Raw genomic sequence first — 21,118 nt, forward strand, 5'->3', positions numbered from 1 at the left:
TAATGCTAAATTGTATTAATAGATTTACTGATTGGTGCATTTCTGGACTAAATTGCACTTGATCATACTGTTGGATTCTGTTGCTACAATTTTACCTCAAGACTTTACATCAGTATTCATAAGTGATTAGTCTGAATTGTCATGATTGTGAAATAACCTCACAAAATAATGTAAGTTGTTTTTGCTATTTTCTGAAACATTTGGTTATCATGGGACTTGCATTTCATCAGTTTGTTAGAAATCCCCTCCACAGCCATATTATTTTCATGCTTTTCCTTTGGCAATCACCTCAATTTTTTCTTAATCTCTTTTTATAATTCGGTCTATTTAAATGTTCTGTCTTGGTGTGCCTGGGTGGCTCAGTCAGTTGAGAGTCCAACTCTTGATTTTAGCACAGATCATGGGATTGAGCCCCGCATTGGGCTCTGCTCAGAGCGTGGAGTCTGCTTGGGATTTTCTCCCTTCCTTTTCCCTGCCCCATTCCCTACTTGCTTGCATGTGCTCTCTCTCTCTCACTCTCCCTCACTGTCAAAAAATAAAATGTAAATTTTCTGTTTCTGTTGAGATCAATTTTGATAAACTTTTATTTTTTCTAGAAAAGTATTATTTTAAATATTTAAATTTATTTGCATAATCTTTAATGAGTACTGCTGGAAAAGGAATACACTTTAAAAAGTAGCACAACTACTTTGAGAATCAATTTGGCATTACTCCCTGCAAAGTAACATGTATATGTACTATGAACTGGCTGGTTCCATCATAGATGTATATCCAACAGAAACGAACACTTATATGCACCAAAAAATATGTTCATCGTTTTAGCCTGTGTGCTATAGAACATGAGGCAATGATAAAAATGTAGGACTTTGTTTGACAGATGTAAACACCCAAGTGCAAGAGTGAGGAAAAAGGAAAATAAACTTGTGATGAGTACTGGGTGTTGTATGGAACTGTTTAATCACTATATTGTACACCTGAAACTAATATTACACTGTATTTTAACTGGAATTTAAATAAAAACAAAATAAAAAGATATAGCTAGCCAAAAACTAACCCATCTTCCCTCCTGCTTCCTTCCTTGTAACATATCTATTTGTTCTCTATAGTTGAGAGTCTGTTCCTTGGTTTGCTTCTCTCTTTTTTTTCCCCTTTCTTCATTTGTTTAGTTTCTTAAATTCCACATATAAGTGAAATCAACACCCTGAAAATTATGAATTGAATTAAAAAATGTTCAGAAGAGGAGTGCCAGGGTAGCTGAGTTGGTTAAGCACCCAACTCCTGATTTTTGTTCATGAGGTAATGATCTTGATTTTTGCTGTGAGGTCATGATCTTACAGTTCATGAGTTCGAGCCCCACATCGGGCTCTGTGCTGACAGTACAGAGCCTGCTTGGGATTCTCTATCTCCCTCCCTTATTTGTACTTTTTTTCTCTCTCTCTCAAAATAAATAAACTTTTAAAAAAAATGGGCAGAAGACACAAATAGACATTTTTCCAAAGAATACATACAAATAGCAAATAGACACATAAAGAGATGTCAGCATCACTCATCATCAAGGAAATACAAATCAAAACTACAATGAAATGCCACCTCACATTTGTAAGAATGGCTAAAATTAACAACAGAAGGAATAGGTTTGGTGACTATGTGGAGAAAGGGGAGCCCTCTTGTGCTGTTGGTGGGAATGCAAGCTGGTGCAGCCACTCTGGAAAACAGTATGGAGGTTCCTCAAAAAGTTAAAAATAGAAGTGTCCTACGATCCAGCAATTGCACTACTAGGTATTTATCCAAAGAATGCAAAAATTCTAATTAAAAGGGATCCATGCACCCCAATATCTATAGCAGCATATTTATAATAGCCAAATTATGGAAACAGCCCAAGTGCCCATCATTGATAAATGGGTAAAGAAGAGGTGGTGTATATATACAATGGAATATTACTTAGCCATAAAAAGAATGAGATATTGCCAATTGCTATGACGTGGATAGAGCTAGATACTATTATGCTAAGTGAAAGAAGTCAGCCAGAGATAGCTATGTCTTTTAATTGCCATGAAACTATTAGGCTAAACTGTTAGTTTCCACTCAGAAAGCCAATCCATGAAGGTGATATATCTATACATTAAGTTTTTCTTAATTTCTCTTCATAATATTTTTATTTTTCATTGTAGATGCCTTACAATTTTTTTGTCAAATTGTGTTTAAGAATTATATTTTTAATTCTATTACAAAAATATTTCAAAATATTTAAAAATCAACTTTTCTTTAAGCATAGTTTAAATGGAGCAAAAAGCATACATTTTAAATTTGTAATTCAGTTACTTGTGAAAAAATATATACTCATGTATATATACCACGTTGCAGTCAAGGTATAAAATGTTATTTTTTTCCCCAGATAACTTTGGACTTTTTGCTGTTGATCCCCAATACCTCTCACTCCAGGTTAGCTTGGATCTGATTTCTAACATTATGAGTTTGTTTTATCTGATCTAGAATTTCATATATAATCATTCAATATGTATTCTTTTCTATATACCCACTTTTTTCTCAGCAGAATGATTATTAAAAGGAATCATCTATATTTCTGATGTATTATTTATTATTCCGTTAAAAAATACCTACAGTATTTGATTGTGGCTTGGGCCATGATATTAAAGACTCTTCCTCTTTGATGCTGACCTTACAACAGCTAAACATAATAACAAACATCCTTTCTAGCCATGTTACCTAATATCCCATGCTGTGGTTTTATTTAGGGCTTTTTTACTGGAACTATTTTTCTAAACTGCCAACAGATCTCACTTATTTATCTCCAAGAGGAAAAAAAAATTGATTTAAATAGAGTTGTTCCTATTTTCCAGAATCCATGCTTTTTCAGAACCCAGTTTTATTCTTCTGAATTAGTGTGATTGGCTGCGTTTTCATTTACTTATACTTGTTTCTCTCAAGGCTATATGTATTTGTCAAATTTTGAACTGGGCTTGGGTATCCTTCTTAATGTGGTCAATTATGCAACAAAATAGAAAATGTTTCTTAATGATTTTGGAATTGTGAGTACATGCTCCTTTTTCCTCCTTGTGTTCATGTAAGATTTTCTATATATTTGTATTTATTATAAAAGTTTAATTGTGATTTTGCATAAGTCAGATAAATTGGCATTTTACCCTGAACACTTTTTTGATAGATCTTTGAGATTCATGATTATACTCTCATCCATGCATACACACAGTATGCACACACATACAGAGACACATTTACACACATGTAATTTATTCACTCTATACATTGTTTTCAAAGTATATTATTTGTCTGACTGATCTTGACTGATAACAATTACCTAAAAATAAGCAAGTTGTATATACAAAAGGGAATATTCCAGAAGGTATATATACAAAGGAATAACAGTGCTAGATCTCAAGAAGCTTGTTTTCTAGTATGAGAAATAGATGTATGAATAAATCGCCACAATATAGTATATTAAGTGTTATGAATGATGTATACCCAATGAGCTTTGGAGGCATTGTTGATAAATTGATGTGGGGGTTGGGAGAAAAACAAACAAGAAACTGGAAGAAATGCTAACTGAATTCTCCAGGCTAAAGGGGAAGTAAGGAAATTTTAGAGAACTAGCATAGTGAAAATGAAAATATTTCATATTTCATAGTGAAAAGCTATGAAATAGAGAATGAGAGAGGCTAATTGATTCAGGAGAATCTCAGAGTTAATTATCTAAAGGTGAAATATAGTTGATATAGGAATGCTGTAGAAGGTAGCATCTGGGAGCTGTAGATTTTAAATCTGACTCCATGGGAAAATCCCTTCTGAAATGTATAATAGCATGCTACTGAGGTGCATAAAAAGTCAAGCAAACACTACATGAATATGTATATATGATGAATATCATCAATTCCATGTTAGTTCGCTTTAGGTCCTAATGTCACACTGATAGTATTTTATGAAAAATCAATTATAACACTAATTGTAACGTTTTTCAATGTGTTTTGTATTCATCTGCAATAATGATTCTTCAAAAATTTTAGTTACATTTAAAAGATACGTAGTGAATAGCCTCACTGTGATGTTTTTAAAGGCATTTTTTTCAAAATATGAAAGTAGATCTTATAATATGCCAGCTTCAAAGACATGTTATCTGTCCATTTTCTCAAACTGTATTTTCAAAGTAATGGTACAAGTATAGAATAGCTATTGAGAACTGATAAGATCTTAGTATTTTTGTTGAATATAATAGTCTGAATTTTTTTCTAGAAAAGAAACTTTCCTTTTAAATAACTTGAGAGCCTCTTATGGAGATTTCATAATGTTTATTTTAAAAAGCAGAAAAGTAAAAAAATCATAAAAAAAATAAAATAGCAGGCAAGTGTGGAATAAAATCTGTGGTCATCAATTTTTCCACTTCTTTTTTCTTTTTTCTTTTTTCTTTTTTTTAAGTGAAACATGAGATTAAGCATAAACAGAAAGAGGAGTGTTCAGACAGGAGTCACGGATAATGTCAAAGACAAGTTTCTCTTTTCACATTTAGCTTGCATGTGGCACTGAACTGAAAAAAGATCAGAGAAGACTGATCTGAACAGATCTTTTTAAATCCTGTGTGCTTTTTCACAGCTGATGTAGTATCAGATGTGTGACGTTTACTTTGTATGGGAGCAATTTATCACCCTAAAAGATTATGTTAGAACACTGTTTACCCTTTCTGAATAACTTGAAACTGTCCCTGTCAGGCATTTGTCACTGTGATCTCAGCAGCACCTTATTCTCTACATTAAATAGCAGAAAAGTCCTGTTTTCTAACCACTCATTTTATTAATTGAGTGCAATAACTACAGAACCTGTGAGGTTGTCCTGTAGAATTGCAATTTGCTCTCATTTGGAAATTGGTTCTAGATAGCAGTTTGTTGTTACCTTCTTTCCTTTTTGAAATTGCATATATGCAAGTACTAGATCTTATTTAATATTCAATCTACCATATACCCCTATTTTTAATATTTAAGTTCAACTCAGTCTTTTTTATATGTCCACTACTCGATTAATTTGCTTTATACCATTTTTCTGTCTTTCATCATTCTGAATTTAAACATTCTCTTATATCTTAAAAATATCATGGCTCTTTATAGGCATTCTCCATGAACAAAGATCTAGCAGCTTGATGTCATGCTATTTTCACACGATCATCTTCCCAATAAGCACTGCTGACATAAACAGCAGAAGAGTGGTGAGGTGCCTTTTCTGCTACTAAAAGTGGCACTAAATTGTTTAATATCCTTCTATGAAAGACAGAAACTTATATTTTGAGTTCTTAAAGCACTTTGCTATTGAAATATAAATGAAGCTTTCTTTAAAAATAATTTTCAGTCCACTAATCCTTAAATTATACTATCTCTAAAGGAGAAATTTAGATATGAAATGACTTGAGATGGATACATTTCTTCAATTTTTCCTAAGAATCGTCTTCAATGATTCAAGTGGTAAATTAAAGGAGATTGCAGAATCTCTAAGCATGACAATTTATGACTGAACTATGGAATAAAAGCATCAAATGTACAACTTCTGCTTCTAGCCCAGGTGGGTTAACAAGGACCCACAAGGTTTACTCCCTCATGTGAAACAAAAGCAACAATAAGAAATACAAAGAGTATGTGAAATAATGGTTTTTATGTCACTGAATATCAGGCAACAAAGTACAAGGATCTTTGGGAGATGAGAAACCAAAGATGTGCTCTACAATTGTCCCAGATTATTTCCTGGAGTGAGTTCCCAGGCTATAAAATAGGGAGAAAGAATTCAGGTAGATCTGGCAGACTCCCTAGGTTTTGGAGACAGAACTAAAAGTCTGAAGAGACCAGGCAGCATCAGTTCGTAGAACAGAGTTCAAGAAAGGTTAACCTGCACAGAGAATTCCAGAGATCTACTTAGAGTCTCTCCATTGCAAATTCAGTAAGATGCTGATTATAGGACATGCATATGAGGAAAATATCCAAGACTAGAGGTGGAATACTTGTAATGGTTGAAGAAAAGAGTATCCACAGAACAGAAGGGTTATAACACATTCCTGTTTTCACAAAACAGACTGGGAAAACTCATAATCTGTGGGACATTAAGTGGAACACACTGAAGGATTTTGCCTTGGTAATTAAAGCAAAACAAAACAAAAGGTCTGAAGGCTGTTTTCCATTTCCTGTCTCAACTAGCAAATCCCACTTAATCCTTTAAACCAAGACCTGAAAGAGGTAAGCCATTTGCAAATAATTCAAATGCATCCCAGAAAAAAGCTCAATAACTCAACAATATTTATAGAAAAACCAAATATTCAACACCCAATGCAAAATGTTCAAAGTGTAATGTTCAAAATGTCTAGCATCCAAGAAAAAATTTCAGGTGTGCAAGGAAAGAAAATATATCCCATAATGAGGAGAAAACTCAGTTAATCAGGATATATGTAGAACTGAAATATATGTTAGAATTAGCAAACACATATATTAATAAGATTTTTAAAACCTTTTTGTTACTTCTTAAATTCTTTTTTCCCAGTTTTACTGAGAAATAATTTTAATACATCACCGTATACATTTATTTTTTTTTTAATTTTTTTTTCAACGTTTATTTATTTTTGGGACAGAGAGAGACAGAGCATGAATGGGGGAGGGGCAGAGAGAGAGGGAGACACAGAATTGGAAACAGGCTCCAGGCTCTGAGCCATCAGCCCAGAGCCTGACGTGGGGCTCGAACTCACGGACCGTGAGATCGTGACCTGGCTGAAGTCGGACGCTTAACCGACTGCGCCACCCAGGCGCCCCTTTCACCGTATACATTTAAAAAATATAGCACGATGGTTTAATTTATATATATTATAAAATATATACTACAGTAAGTTCAGTTAATACATATCCTCTTATACAGATACAACAAAAAGAAAAGAAAGAAGAAAAGAAAGAAGGGAAAATTTATCTTGTAATGATATGATTTTTTAAATTTATTATGTTAAACAAACTAAAAGAAAAACTGAAGATGTAAAGTAAAATACTAAGGATAAAATTACTGCACTTGAAAATCCATGTGCAAAAAGAAGGAAAAAAATCTACATACAGGCCTTATATCTGCACACACACACACACACACACACACACACACACAAGAAATGAAAATGGATCATAGACCTGAATTTAAAAATGCAAAAACTATAAAACTCCTAGAAGAAGATACCATAGGGAAGAAACCTAGATGACTTTGGGTTTGGTGATGTCTTTTTGGATGAAACAACAGAGACACAATCCATGAAAGAAAAAAATTGGTAAGTTGAATTTAATTAAAATGAGAAGCTTTGCTGGCTCAGTCGGTAGAGAATGTATGTAATTCTTGATGTCAGGGTCATGAATTCGAGCCTCATGTTGGGAGAAAAGTGTACTTAAAAAAATTAAAACCTTTGGTTCTGTGAAAGACATTGTCAAGAGAATGAGAAGATAAGCCATAGACTGGAAGAAAAAATTATCAATGACAAATCTAATAAAGGATTTTTAATCCAAAACATATGAAAAACCATTAAATTCAACAATAAGAAAATGAACAACCCAATTAAAAAATGGGCAAAAGACCCACACATTTCATCATGATGATATATAGATGGTATATGATATATAAATGATATATCACATAAATTATGACAATCATATTAATGATATAGCATATATAAGCATATGAAAAGATGTTCAACATTAAGTGTCATTAGATAATTTCAAATTAACAAGATCCTACTTTGCACCTATTATAATGGCTAAAAATCCAAAACAATGACAACTCTAAATGCTGATGAGGACAAAGCAACAGTAACGCTCAACTGCTGTTGGGAATGCACAATAGTACAGCCACTTTAAAAGAAAGTTTGGAGGTTTCTTATAAAACTAAACATAATCTTACTTCACAATCCAGTAATTCCTTTCTTTGTTATTTATCCAAATGAGTTGAAAATATATGTCCACACAAACAGCTGTGCACAAATAATTATAGCATCCATATTCATAGAAGACCAAACTTAGAATCAACCAAAATTTCCTTCATTAGGTGAGAGGAGAAATAAACTGTGGCACATCTAAACAATGGAAAAACATTCAGCACTAAAGATAAATAAGCTATCAAGCCATGAAAAGAAATGGAGGAATCTTAAATGCACATTGCTAACTGAAAGAAACCAATCTGAAAGGCTACATACTGCTGATGCCAACTACATATATTCTGTGAAAGGCAAAACTATGGAAAAAATGAAAAGATCAGTGATTGTCAGGGGTGAAGGGGAAAAGAGGGATGAATGGTTGAAGCAGAGGGTTCTTAAGGCAACGAAACTATCCTGTATATTACTACAATGGTAGATACATGTCATTCTACATTTATCCAAAACCATAGAATGTATAACACCAACAGTAAACTATAAACTATGGACTTTGTTGATAATGATACGTCAATATTGGTTCATTAATTGTAACTGACGCACCACATTGATGTGAGATGTTGATGGTGAAGGAGGCTGTGTGTGGGAGAGAAGGTTATGTAAGGCCTCTGTGCACTTTCAATTTTTCTGTGAATGTAAAAATGTTCTAAAATTAAAATTCATAATTAAAAATAAAATTGAACCTCTGGAGATGGAAATTTCAATATCTGAGGTAAAAAATACTGTGGACAAGATTAAAGGAGGTTTATATATAGCAAATTGAAAAATTGGTGAATTTGAACACATAGCAATAGAAATTCTCCAAAGTGAAAAGCACATACAGAAAAAAATAAAATAAAATAAACACAGCCTTAGTGACCTGTGGGGCAAATTGGTCCGCAGAGGTGGGAGAAGAATATTATTTGAAGAAACACGACCAACATAAATTCCAGATTTGATACATACTACCAGACCACAGATCTCAGAAGTTCCACAATAAGAATTAGGAAGAAAATTTGATGAAGGCACATCACAATATGGTTGCTCAAAGCCAGTGATTTTTTTTAAAAAAGCACTAAAAGGAGAAATGGTTAGAAGGTATTATATACAGAGAAACAAAGGTAAGAATGACATCAGATTTCTTATGTGAAATATTCAGGAAAACAGTGAAATCAGCATCATTCAAGTATTGGGGAAAAAACAGTCAACTTAGATTTTTATAAACAGAGAAAATATCTTTAAAACTGAAGGTAAAAGAAAAACTTTCAGGCACACAAAACAAAGGATTCATCAGAAGCAAATTTCTGCTGCAAGATGTGTTAAAAGGAAAATTAAAAGAAGGAAAACAAAATAAACAAATGGAAAGACAGAGAACACACCACAACTTGGAAGATTTAAATCCAACCATATCAATATTCATGTTAAACATAAACCATATCATTACAAAGACAGAGATATTGGATTGTGTAAAAAGGTAAGATTATATGCTGCCTATAATAAATATACTTTAAATATACAGGCAATAATAGGTTATAAATAACCTGAAAGAGTAATTCAGAGCAAATAATATTTTTAAGTATTGAGATGGTCACTTCATGATGATCAAGTGCTCAATTCCTCAAGATAATAAAACAATCCTAAATGTTTATGCACCTAATAATAATTTCAAAATACAAGAAGCAAAAACTGGTAGAATAGCAAGGAAAAACAGATAAACCCACAAATAAAGGAGGTTTCAATGTCCATGCTCAAAAACTTATAGAATAAGTATTAAAAGAATTAGGATATTGAAGACTTAAAAAACAACTATCAACTAACTTGACCTAAATGACAATTTTATGAAAATTTCCCAGTAGCAGCATGCATTCTTTTTAAGTTTGCATAAATGTTTTACATACATCAGTAACATTCTGAGCCAAGAAATAAGTTTTAATAGTTTTAAAAAGATTTAAGTAATACAAAATATTTTCTCTAGTCATAATACAGTTGTTAAAAAATAACAAAAATATCATAAATTTTCACATTTTTGGAAACTACCACACTTCTAAATACCCCATAGATCAAGTACGATATAAAAAGGGAAATTAGTGGGACGCCTGGGTGGCGCAGTCGGTTAAGCGTCCCACTTCAGCCAGGTCACGATCTCGCGGTCCGGGAGTTCGAGCCCCGCGTCAGGCTCTGGGCTGATGGCTCAGAGCCTGGAGCCTGTTTCCGATTCCGTGTCTCCCTCTCTCTCTGCCCCTCCCCTGTTCATGCTCTGTCTCTCTCTGTCCCAAAAATAAATAAACGTTGAAAAAATTAAAAAAAAATAAAAAGGGAAATTAGAAGATATTTTTAACTAAATGAAATTGAAATTACAACCTATTTAAAGTTCTCAAATCAATGATGTCAGGTCCTATAAAAAACACACACAAAACCCAGAAAACCTAGCAAAAGAGAGCTAATTGAACACAACATAAACAAAAGCATGGAAATGGTAAAGACCAGAGTGGAAATTAATGAAACAGAAAACAGGAAAAAAAATAGAGAAAAATCAATAAAACCAAAAGCTCATCATTGGGTTAGTAAAATTGATTAATCTTTAGTGAGACTGATTAGGAAAAAAAGAGAGAAGATAAACATTTCCAATATCAGGTTTCAGAAGTCTGGCATTAATAAAGATCTACATATATTAAATGAACAATAATGAAGTAAAAACTTTATACCAATAAATTTAAAAATTAAATTTATAATTAAAACCCTTCCCAAAAAAGAAAGCCTCTGGCTCCATATGGCTTCACTGATGAATTCTAACAAATATTTGGGGAAGAAATAATACCATTATTTTCCATGAGCTCTTTCAGAAAATTAAAATGAGACTACTTTACAACTCATTCTATGGAGTCAGCATTATCCTGATACCAAAACCAGATAAACACATTAGAGAAAAGTAAACTATAGATGATATCTGTCATGTGTGTAAACACAAAATTTCTGAACAAAATTTAGCAAACCAAATTCAACATTATATAAAAATGATAACACACCATTACTAAGTGGGGTTTGTCTCAGGAATGGAAATATTTAAAGATCAATCAACATAATTCACTATATTAACAAACTAAAAAATAAGAGTCATATGATCATCTCCATAGATATAGAATATGTCATTGACACAATCCAACATTCATTCCTGATTTTTAAAGAAAACTCTCTGGGGGCATCTGGGTGGCTCAGTCAGTTAAGCGTCTGACTTCAGCTCAGGTCATGATCTCATGGTTTGTGGGTTCGAGCCCCACATGGGGCTCTGCACGGACAGCTCAGAGCCTGGAACTGCTTCAGATTCTGTGTCTCCCTCTCTCTGCCCCTCCCCTGAATGCGCTCTGTCTCTCTCTCTCTCTCAAAAATAAATACACATTAAAAAATTAAATAAATCTCTCTGCAAACAAATAAAATAACTCATTCAACTTAATAAGGGTAATCTATACTTAAAACTCACATCATGCTTAATGTTGACAGATTGAATGAGTCTTCTGAAATACAAGAATAGGGCAAGAATATCCACTGTTAACACAATTATTCAGCAATTTATTGGAGATAAAAGCAAATGCAATAAAGCAAGTGAAATAAAACCTTCATTATCAGAAGAGATAAAGTATAACTATACCTTTGTTTATAGATGACATAATCCTCTTCATAGGAAATCTTGAAAAAATAGTACTAGAATTAACAAGTGTGTCTAGCAGTGTTGCAGGATTCAGGATTAACATACATTCAACATACTAAAATCAACAGAATAAAGCATATCAATGGAATAAAGCCAACCCATGGAATCATTTCAAAGATGCAAAGCATTTGGCAAAATCCAACACACTTTCATAATGTAATAGGGATAGAAGACAACTTCCTTAATCTGATAAAGAACATCTATAAAACCCCACAATTTTGCTATATACTAAATGGTAAAATAAAACCTTCCCTCTAAGATCAAGAATAAGTCAAAGATATCCTCTCTCACCACTTCTATAGAACATTTTGTACTGGATGTTTTTGCCAAGGCAATTAGGCTATAAAAATAAATAAAAAGCATCTAGATAGGAAAGGAAGAAGTAAAACTGTCCCTATTTGCAGATGACATGCTTCTATCTATATAACATCCTAGGGAAAATGCACATGCACGCACGCACATGCATACACACACACATACACACAACTAAACTATTAGAACCAATAAATTCAGCAAGGTTGGAGGATATAAAATATCACTATACACTGCCAACAAACAATCTGAAAATGAAATAAGTTCCATATATGATAGCATCAAAAAATATTTAGGAATACATTTAACAAGAGGTATTAAAGACTTGTACAACTGAAAACTACCAGATATCTGTGAAAGTAATTAAAGAGGATCTAAGTAAATGGAAAGAAATCTCATGTTCATGGATGGGAAGACTTACTATTGGTAAATGGGACAAACCCTTCAAATTGTCCTATAAATTTCATCTAGTTTCTACCAGAATCCCATAATAGCCAAAAGAGTCTTTTTTAAAATTTTTTTTAATGTTTATTTTTGAGAGAGACAGACACAGAATGCAAATGGGTGAGGGGCAGAGAGACAGAGAGGGAGACACAGAATCCGAAGCAAGCTCCAGGCTCCAAGCTGTCAGCACAGAGCCTCACGCGGGGCTCCAACCCACGAACAGAGATCACGACCTGAGCTGAAGTCGGATGCTTAACCGACTGAGCCACCCAGGCACCCCCAAAAGAGTCTTAAAAAAGAATACAAATCAGTAGACTTGTACCTCTAGGATTCAGAACTTACTACAAAGCTGCACTAATCAAGACAGTGTGGTAATGGCTTAATGATGAATATGTACATAAATAGAATCATATGGAAACTCTAAGAATAAACTAATATGTTTATTGTCAACTGATTTTTGATAAAGATGTCAAGACCATTTCAATGGGGTAAGAAAATTCTTTTCAATAAATACAGCTGGATATCCATGTGCAAAGGAATGAAATTGAAACTTAATCTCACGCAATATGCAATAATTAACTCAAAATGGCCTTTAGGTCTTTAGATCTAAATGTAAGATCTGAAAGCATGCAACTCTTTGAAGAAAATATAGCTATCAATCTTTGTGACCTTAGATTAAGCAATGGTTTCTTAGATATGACACTTAAAGCAAACACAGCCAAAGGAAAAATAGATAAATTGGACTTCAAAATTAAAAATGTATGTGCCGCAAAGGATACTATCAAGAAAATGAAAAGATGATGCAGGGGATTGGAGGGAATACTTTCAAAACATCTGATAAAGGTTTATTATCTAAATATGTAAAGAACTCACAAGTCAACAATAAAAAGACAAACTATACAATTAATAAATGAGTGAAGGATTTGAATAGACATTTCTCCAAAGAAAATATACAAATGGCTAATAAGTCCATGAAAATTTTCCCCAAATTGTTAGTCATTAGGGGAAATGTAAATAAAAATCACAATGATATACTACACACTGACAGGATGGCTACAACAACAAAACCGATGAAAGCAAGTATTGGTGAGGTTGTGGAGAAAATGGAACCCTCATATATTACTGGTCAGAATGTAAAATGGTGCAACCAGTTCAGCAGTTACTCAAAAAGTTAAACATAGTTATCATATGACCTAGCAACTCCCCTCTTGGTATATAGCCAAAAGTCTTGAAAATATGTTCACGTGAAAATTTGTACATGAATGTTCACAACAGCATTTTTTTGTAATAGCTCAAATGTGGAAACAACCAAAATATTCACTAATAGATGAAGTGATAAACAAAATTGGTATGTCCAAATAACAGAGCGTCAGTCAGCCATAAAAAAGAATGAAGTATTAATACATGGTACCACATGGATGTACCTTGAAAAGCATCATGCTAAGTGAGAGAAGCCACATGTAAAGGCCATACATCAGAATACTCTATATGAAATGTCCAGAAAAGGCAAATGATAGAGACAAGAGAGTAGATTAGTGGGCAAGGGAAGGTAATTGCTAGTGGATGCAGGGTTTATCACTTGTATTTCTACATGGTAAGAACAAATGGCTGAAAACTGAAAATTTTAAATGCCATTTACAGTATTATTAAATGTGAAATAATTAGGATAAATCTCACAAAAGATCTGTGCATTGAAAAGTAAAATGATGCTTAGAATTTCAAATAGATCTAGACAAATGGAGAGAGATACCTTGTTAATGGGCTGGAAGACTCAATATTGTCAATTCTCTCCAAATTGATCTATAGATTCAATGCAATCCAAATCAAAACTGCAGATTTTTTTATATAAAAATTTGAAAGTGATTCTAAAATTCATACGGAAATGCATAGGACTTACAATAGATAATACAATGAGGGAAATAAGAACAATCTGTCAAGAATATTACCCGTTTTCAAAATTTAGTATAATTTTATTGTAATCAAGATAGTGTGGTATTATAAATAATTATTAGAAACTAAACACATAATTAATGACAAACTTTTTCAGGAGGTGCCAAAAGTATAGTAGGTAGAAAATATTACAGATAACAAGGGGCTAGTCTTTCAGTCCATTTAAGAATTTAGCATATAGAACTTTAAAATCAGTGTGGGCAGTGTAGCTTTTCTTTTTACTAAAATTGTCAATGTAGAAATAGATAAATTGATAATAATAGAATCATGCATCAGCTCAGTTTTGGATTGAATATGAATATTTTCAAAAGAAATTCCAAAACTATTGTTATTAAATTTTATGAAGGTTAGATTGGCCAATTTTACTTTAGAAAATGCTGTGCTTCTTTCTGGTAAGTCAATCATGAATGTCGTTCTTCTCTTGTCCTTCTTTGCTTTTTTCTTCAATTCTCCTCCTCCTCCTTTCTCTTTCTTCTTTAATTCTAACTTTATATTTTTCATGTATCTTTTTTACTTACTGACTGGTTTATTTCACAATAACGTAAATAAAATGCCATTCATTTTATTATACACAGACTTTAAGAGAAGGTGAATCATTTAAAAATAGTGTGAGTTGGTCAAATTTAATACATTCTTGCAAGGTCAGTGTCTTCTTATCAAATCAGTCTTCCTGCACAAAATGTAGATGAATCACTATCTAATAAATACTTAAGGGATTGCTGCAGTACACTGTCTTCATTAAATTGCTATTTGTGACTGACAGTTGAGGTCTGTGATTATAAGAATGTCTATTAATTCAGAAACATTAAAAGCTCTAATGTCAGCAAAAAAGCCTTCTCATTTTTAAAATGTTTAACTGCTTAAGCATTTTTGCTGAGTATACTACATACTGAAATAAGCATTCAAATGATATGATTTTTTAAATAGTTGCCATAAATGTAATTGCAAACATTCTTTTAATATATGCAAGGCATTTTGCTAGAAACTACCAGCAAACACTTGATCACAAAGATAAGACCTTCTAGAAACATGACCCAAGTGTTTTCATATGCTAACTCATTAAACTTCTTTACAACCATTAGCAACCATTATCTCTATTACATATGGGGAAAACTATGGAATAGAAAGATTAAGTAGCTTTTTCAAGTTTATACAACAGATGTACTAAGATTATATATAGAAATGGAAACAGCCTTATTCTCAGGAACATTACCTCCCTAGTAACTCTATTCTTCAAATGTGACTGGAATTGACTGGCATAAGTAATGCCATAGCCTGTTTTGTTCAGCAATCAAGTTAGTGATAGATAAGGGAGGGTGCAGACAGCAGCAGCATCTCTGGCTGGTTTTTTTTTTCCTTTGAACTTTTTTTTTGTTTTTTACTTGAAACAATTATTGAGTCAAAAAAGTTACAAAAATAGTACAAAAAGTCCCATGTACTCTTCACTCAGCTTCCCCAATGGTGACACCTTACACGGATGTAGTACCACATCAATAGGAAGAAACTGACATTGGTACATTTCTACCAACTAGGTTATAGACCTAGTTTTCAACAATTTAAAATCTGTATTGGGGTCTGTGTATGTGTGTGTGTGTGTGTGTGTGTGTTTATATATAGTTCAATGCAATTTTATTCTGTGTATAGGTTGATTTATCTCATGTATAGACATTTATCTCATGTCCCATGTATAGACTCATGATTCTTATCAATGATCTGATAGCCTTTGAACCAGTCCTTTTTTCTCTTTATTCATATCATACAGGCCACCCTAATGGTTCCATCACTTTCTATATACATGAGAAAATTGTCTGCAGAAATCATTGCCCAGCTCTGCTCTTTGGACTCATCAGTACTGGTTTACTAATTTGGCACACAAAGAAGGGATGGGGTTTCCAATTGCTTTTCATTGGGGAACTGCTCCTCTCATGCTCAAATCAAGGATAGAAATTCCTACCTAGTGGGAAGGAGAGCTGTGTCCACCTAAATCACGTAGTATATGACCACCAAAACTCCAGGATACATCAGGGGAATTTGTTACAACTCCACTCAGTCTGAGCACAGTCAGAAATGCCCTACATACACATGGAGCATTTCTGTTTAGATGTCCTAAGTCACTTCCAGCTCATCATTTACAAAACAATACTTCTCAGTTTTGTTCTTATGCTTCCTTTTTTGTTTTTCAAAATTTTCCTTTCAGTGAAATACACCATCTTTGAATTAACCAGAAGACTTGACAAATCCTAGACTCCTTTTTCATCAGCCTCTGCCCCTTCCAAATTTAATTCATTGCCAAATTATGGTAATTCTGTGTCCTTGTTAACTCCAAAGTCTGCTCTCTTGGCTACATTCTCTTAGCTACTGCTATATTTCAAGCCCTTAAGATTCTTTGCCTTAGTAGTATCATTTGCCTTTTAATTGTTCTTTCTGTTTCCACAAAGACTTAATATATCCCATATATTCCAGTCTGCTACCACACTGAATTTAAATAATTTATAACATATGAATACACTCTCTTATTAGGTACTAGTCATTAAGTTCACCATAGCTATGGGATACAGCTCAAATTCCTGAGAATTATAGTTATGCCTCTTATAATTTTACCATTCCTATCTCTTCAGTCCCTTGCCAGAGCTGAGGCTTTTGTGAAGGTCAAACTACCAGATGTTCATTGAATCCCGAATATTCTCTTATACCTCAGTGCCTTTGCAAATACACATTCAGTTCTTCCCTCTGCTTAAAAATCATTTCCTGCCTTCTTAAATCGCAGACTTACATTCATCTTTCATAACTTAGAAAACTCTTGTCTAAGAAGCATTTCATTGTTCCCACTCCACCCAGCTATTCACAACGTTTTCAATAGACATTAGAATTCCATACTACATTATACATTCCATCTTACCCATTGAAGTGGAAGACATTAAGTATGAGGACTGCTGTTTATTTCTATATTTCCAGTACTCTAGATGTATTATAATTTTCATGAATATTTGTTGAATAAATAAAGATGTTATAAACAGCAATTATAGAGTGTAACTAAAATTAAAAATGCTTCAAGTTACCTGAGATGTAAATGCTTCAAGTTACCTGAGAAGTTATTTTCCTTATGTCTTTCATTTTACGGATGATAAAATTGAGTCCCAGAAAGATATCCATGAGGATGAGTTATGGTTGAATTGTGTCACCAGAAAAGGTATGTTGACATCTTAATCACCAGTACCTCAGGATATGACTTTATTTGGAAACAAGATCATTGCAGATATAATTAGTTTATTTAAGATGACGATACACTGGCATAGGATGGCCTTTTAATCCAATATGCCTAGTATTATAAGAAATGAGAGGACACTGCCACATGATGGGAGGATGCTATGTGGTAAAAGAGACAGCAATTGAAGTGCTATATCTACAAATTAAGGAATGTCAAAGATTGCTGGCAAACCACCAAAATCTAGAACAAAGGAAGGAAGGATTCTCCCCATAGGTTTCGAAGCAAGCATGGCCAACAATATTTTTTCAACACTAAAACTAATAATTTATTTCTGCTTATCAAAATATACATTATAAACACTCATAAAAATATCAAAGTTGACAAGGTATCACAATAAAGTAAGCAACAAAAGTTTAGTGTTCTGAATACATAAAGAACTCCTCTAATTCTGTAGGTGAGAAGTCACAAACCAAGATAAATGATAGAAAATACATGCAGAGTACTTTCACACACACAAAAAAATGAAACATAGTTATCTACGTTTACATTTAAAAAAGTGCAGTTTCATTTGTAATCTGACATTTTATGTTGGCTAAATGAGGAAATAAAAACATTGCTATTAAAATCAAATTAATACACATATATTCAACATAATTTGAAATTAATACCATTGATACTAATAGGCCCATGACATAAAATTATATCCCCTCTAAAGTCAAAGAATGTTTTGCTGTATTCATTATAGTAGTCCACAAGAAGAATGACATAGTAATGGTATCAGTTACCTCATATCTATTGGATAAATAAAAGCATGTCAAAAAGTAGGAGGAGAAGCTCATGCAAGTTTGCAGGCCTACCAATAATGTGATATCATACTTCTAAGCCTCCAAAATTTTGTCTAGGATCCATGTTCCTGACAACATGTTTCTAATATTTTTGGTTCAGTCACAATAGCAAAATGTGGATGCCTTTCTAAAGATACGTAAATTTAGTTTTGTAAACAGACTTTGCTGATAAAACATATATTATCTTTAGTTTTTACAGACATCACTTTTATTTTGATATTACAATGGCCCTTTTAATAAAGTTATCTTGTCACTGTCATGTTGCTTTCTTGGGGAAGACACACATTTGGATCTGGCTATTAAAGGAAAACCTGGAATAAATTATACATCCAGCTTCACATTTGTGATGAATCCTGTGATGGTTATTTTTATGTCAACATTGCCAGTCTATGGTGCCCAGTTGTTTGGTGAAATACCAGTCTAGATGTTGCTATGAAACATTTTTAAAAATTTAGTTAATATTGGGGTTAAGTCAGTTAAGCATCTGTCCCACTTAGGCTCAGGTCATGATCTCACTGTTTGTAGGTTAGAGTCCCGCATTGGGGTCTGTGCTGACAGCTCAAAGCCTGGAGCCTGCTTTGTATTCTGTGTCTTCTTCTCTCTCTGCTCCTCCCCCCGCTCATACTCTGTCTCTCTGTTTCTCAAAAATAAATAAATGTTAAATTTTTTTTTTAAAAATTTGGTTAATGCTTACGATCAATAGGCTTTGAGTAAAGTAGATGACTATGAGTTGGTGGGCCTCAACCAAATTAAAGGTCTAAGAATAAAGACTGAGATTTCCTAGCACACACAATTCTGTCTCAAGACTGTAATACAAATTTTGCTTGAATTTCCAGCCTGCTGGATTTACCCTCCCTACGGATCTCTAATTTTACAGTCTCCACAGTCCCATAGCCATAAGCCAATTCCTTAAAATTCTGACCCCTTTCCCAGGTAGACTCTTTCAACAGATGATACAGATGATATAGATTTAGATACCATGTTTCCTCTTGAGAACCATGAATAATACAAACTCCAGCTAATGAGGTGATACCATTTAAATGCAGAGTACAAAAGAGGATACAGTTGGAACCTGGGAAGAGTAATGCCTGAATAGCCATGAGACAAAGCTGTATGGGACCAAAAAGCAAGATATCCTCAAAGAGATGAATATCTAAACTGAATAGCGTATTCTGTGACTTTCCTGGTACCCCAATACAAATTACAACCTGAAGACTATATGGAATGTGTGGAGATGAGAGAGTTTGAAAATGTGATTAGGTGAGATGAAGGCATAGTTTGCAAATATAGCATAGTATGCGATAGGAACAAATTAATTACTAACTGCCTAAGAACCCTAAGGACCATGAAGTCAATGCACAGAATGTTGTTCTGTTCTTCATTTCCATGTTGTGGAGTGGGTTGAGGTAGTTCCCCTACAGAGAAACAGGCCCCACACTTAATTTAATTGAATATTATTCTGCCATTCACATACCCTTATTTCTTTTATCTCTTACTCCATTGAACAGTAAACCTTAGTCCTGAGCACACATAAACACACACATAGTTCTAGGTACCATGAAGGCTGCAAGATGGTATAGGATTCCCTACACTAAAGAATCCTAGAATATACTTGGAAAGGTAAGACCTTTATAAATCTCTAATGAATTTCAGATGTGAAATGTTGCACTTCCTTAGCAAGATTTTTCTCCATTTCCTTAGTCACTACCCACTATGTTCCTGAAGCCCTCAATCCATGCCTTTCCACCACAGAATGTATGTTGTTTATATATATTATTTTTTAGCTTGTTTCCCTATTGACTTGAACTCCCACTTGACTCTGAACTCTTTAGAGACAGCAATTCTGTACATAGCTCTTACTCAACTTTGTGATGTCTCTCTTCCTAGCCTCCAAGACAATGTCTAGCATGCTCTTGGGAATTAAAGTGTTAGTGAGCAAAAATGTGAATCAAAGAGTAAATGAATTTCAGAACAAAAACATGTATAATAGTCAAAGAAAAAGGTAAAAGAGCATTGATCAATTTGAAATATGGGAGATGATCATAAGCTACGAAGGATGGCCATGTAGCAGGTAGCCAAATTCCATTAGGTCATTTTATAGAATGGCTTACAACACTGTCTCACTTTGGAGTCTGCAGTGACTGAATAATTTGAGTACTTCACAAAAACATTTTCCTGACTCTGTCCTCTCCCATCTCTCTGAATATGAATACCATGGAAACTAGATAAGGAGACATTCCTAAGGTCATAAACTTTATTCTTGAGGGTCCTATCCTCTTAAATACTATCAAAGACTCATGGAACCAGATATATTTACTTTTTCAATTTTTCACTTGCAGTGTCTGTTCATCCTTACTGAATCATATACTAAGCCTTTACTATGCTTGCTTAGGTATGTATTTGGTTTTGTCTTTTTAAACTTATTTATGTGAGAAAAAATAGAAATTGTGCTATTGAAGAAATATGGGCTGGTAACTCTTGTTATTCTAAACCCAATAGAATTTCTGCAAATTTATGTCTTACTTAAAGAGCTAGAATACAAGAGAAAATTATGAAAGCCTTATAATGTATTTAAAGTCTCCACATGCAGAATTCTTACCCAAGAAATTAGAAAAATAGAATAACTAATACATTTACCTTCAACTTCATCCTCCACTGTGACAGAAAATCCATTTTAGTGTGATTATACCAAAAAAAGCTATACAATATAACAAAGT

The 21,118-nt window shown here is 33.4% G+C and overlaps 1 protein-coding gene across 6 annotated transcripts in view; it reads left to right on the plus strand.

The window, feature by feature from the left end:
• Nucleotides 1–21,118, plus strand: part of LOC109499872 (high mobility group protein B1-like) — an 807,961-nt gene that overhangs the window by 690,367 nt on the left and 96,476 nt on the right. For 5 of the 6 annotated variants that reach the window (XR_006598229.1, XR_002157423.3, XR_006598230.1 and 2 more), the window contains one exon: nucleotides 2,396–2,442. The gene's annotated coding sequence lies outside the window, so the exon portion shown is untranslated. Of the gene's footprint in view, nucleotides 1–2,395; nucleotides 2,443–20,740; nucleotides 20,794–21,118 lie in introns of all 6 variants that reach the window. The other variant, XR_006598226.1, reaches the window with a different exon arrangement.

Source organism: Felis catus, chromosome B2, assembly GCF_018350175.1.
Source record: "Felis catus isolate Fca126 chromosome B2, F.catus_Fca126_mat1.0, whole genome shotgun sequence".
NCBI classification, from domain to species: domain Eukaryota; kingdom Metazoa; phylum Chordata; class Mammalia; order Carnivora; family Felidae; genus Felis; species Felis catus.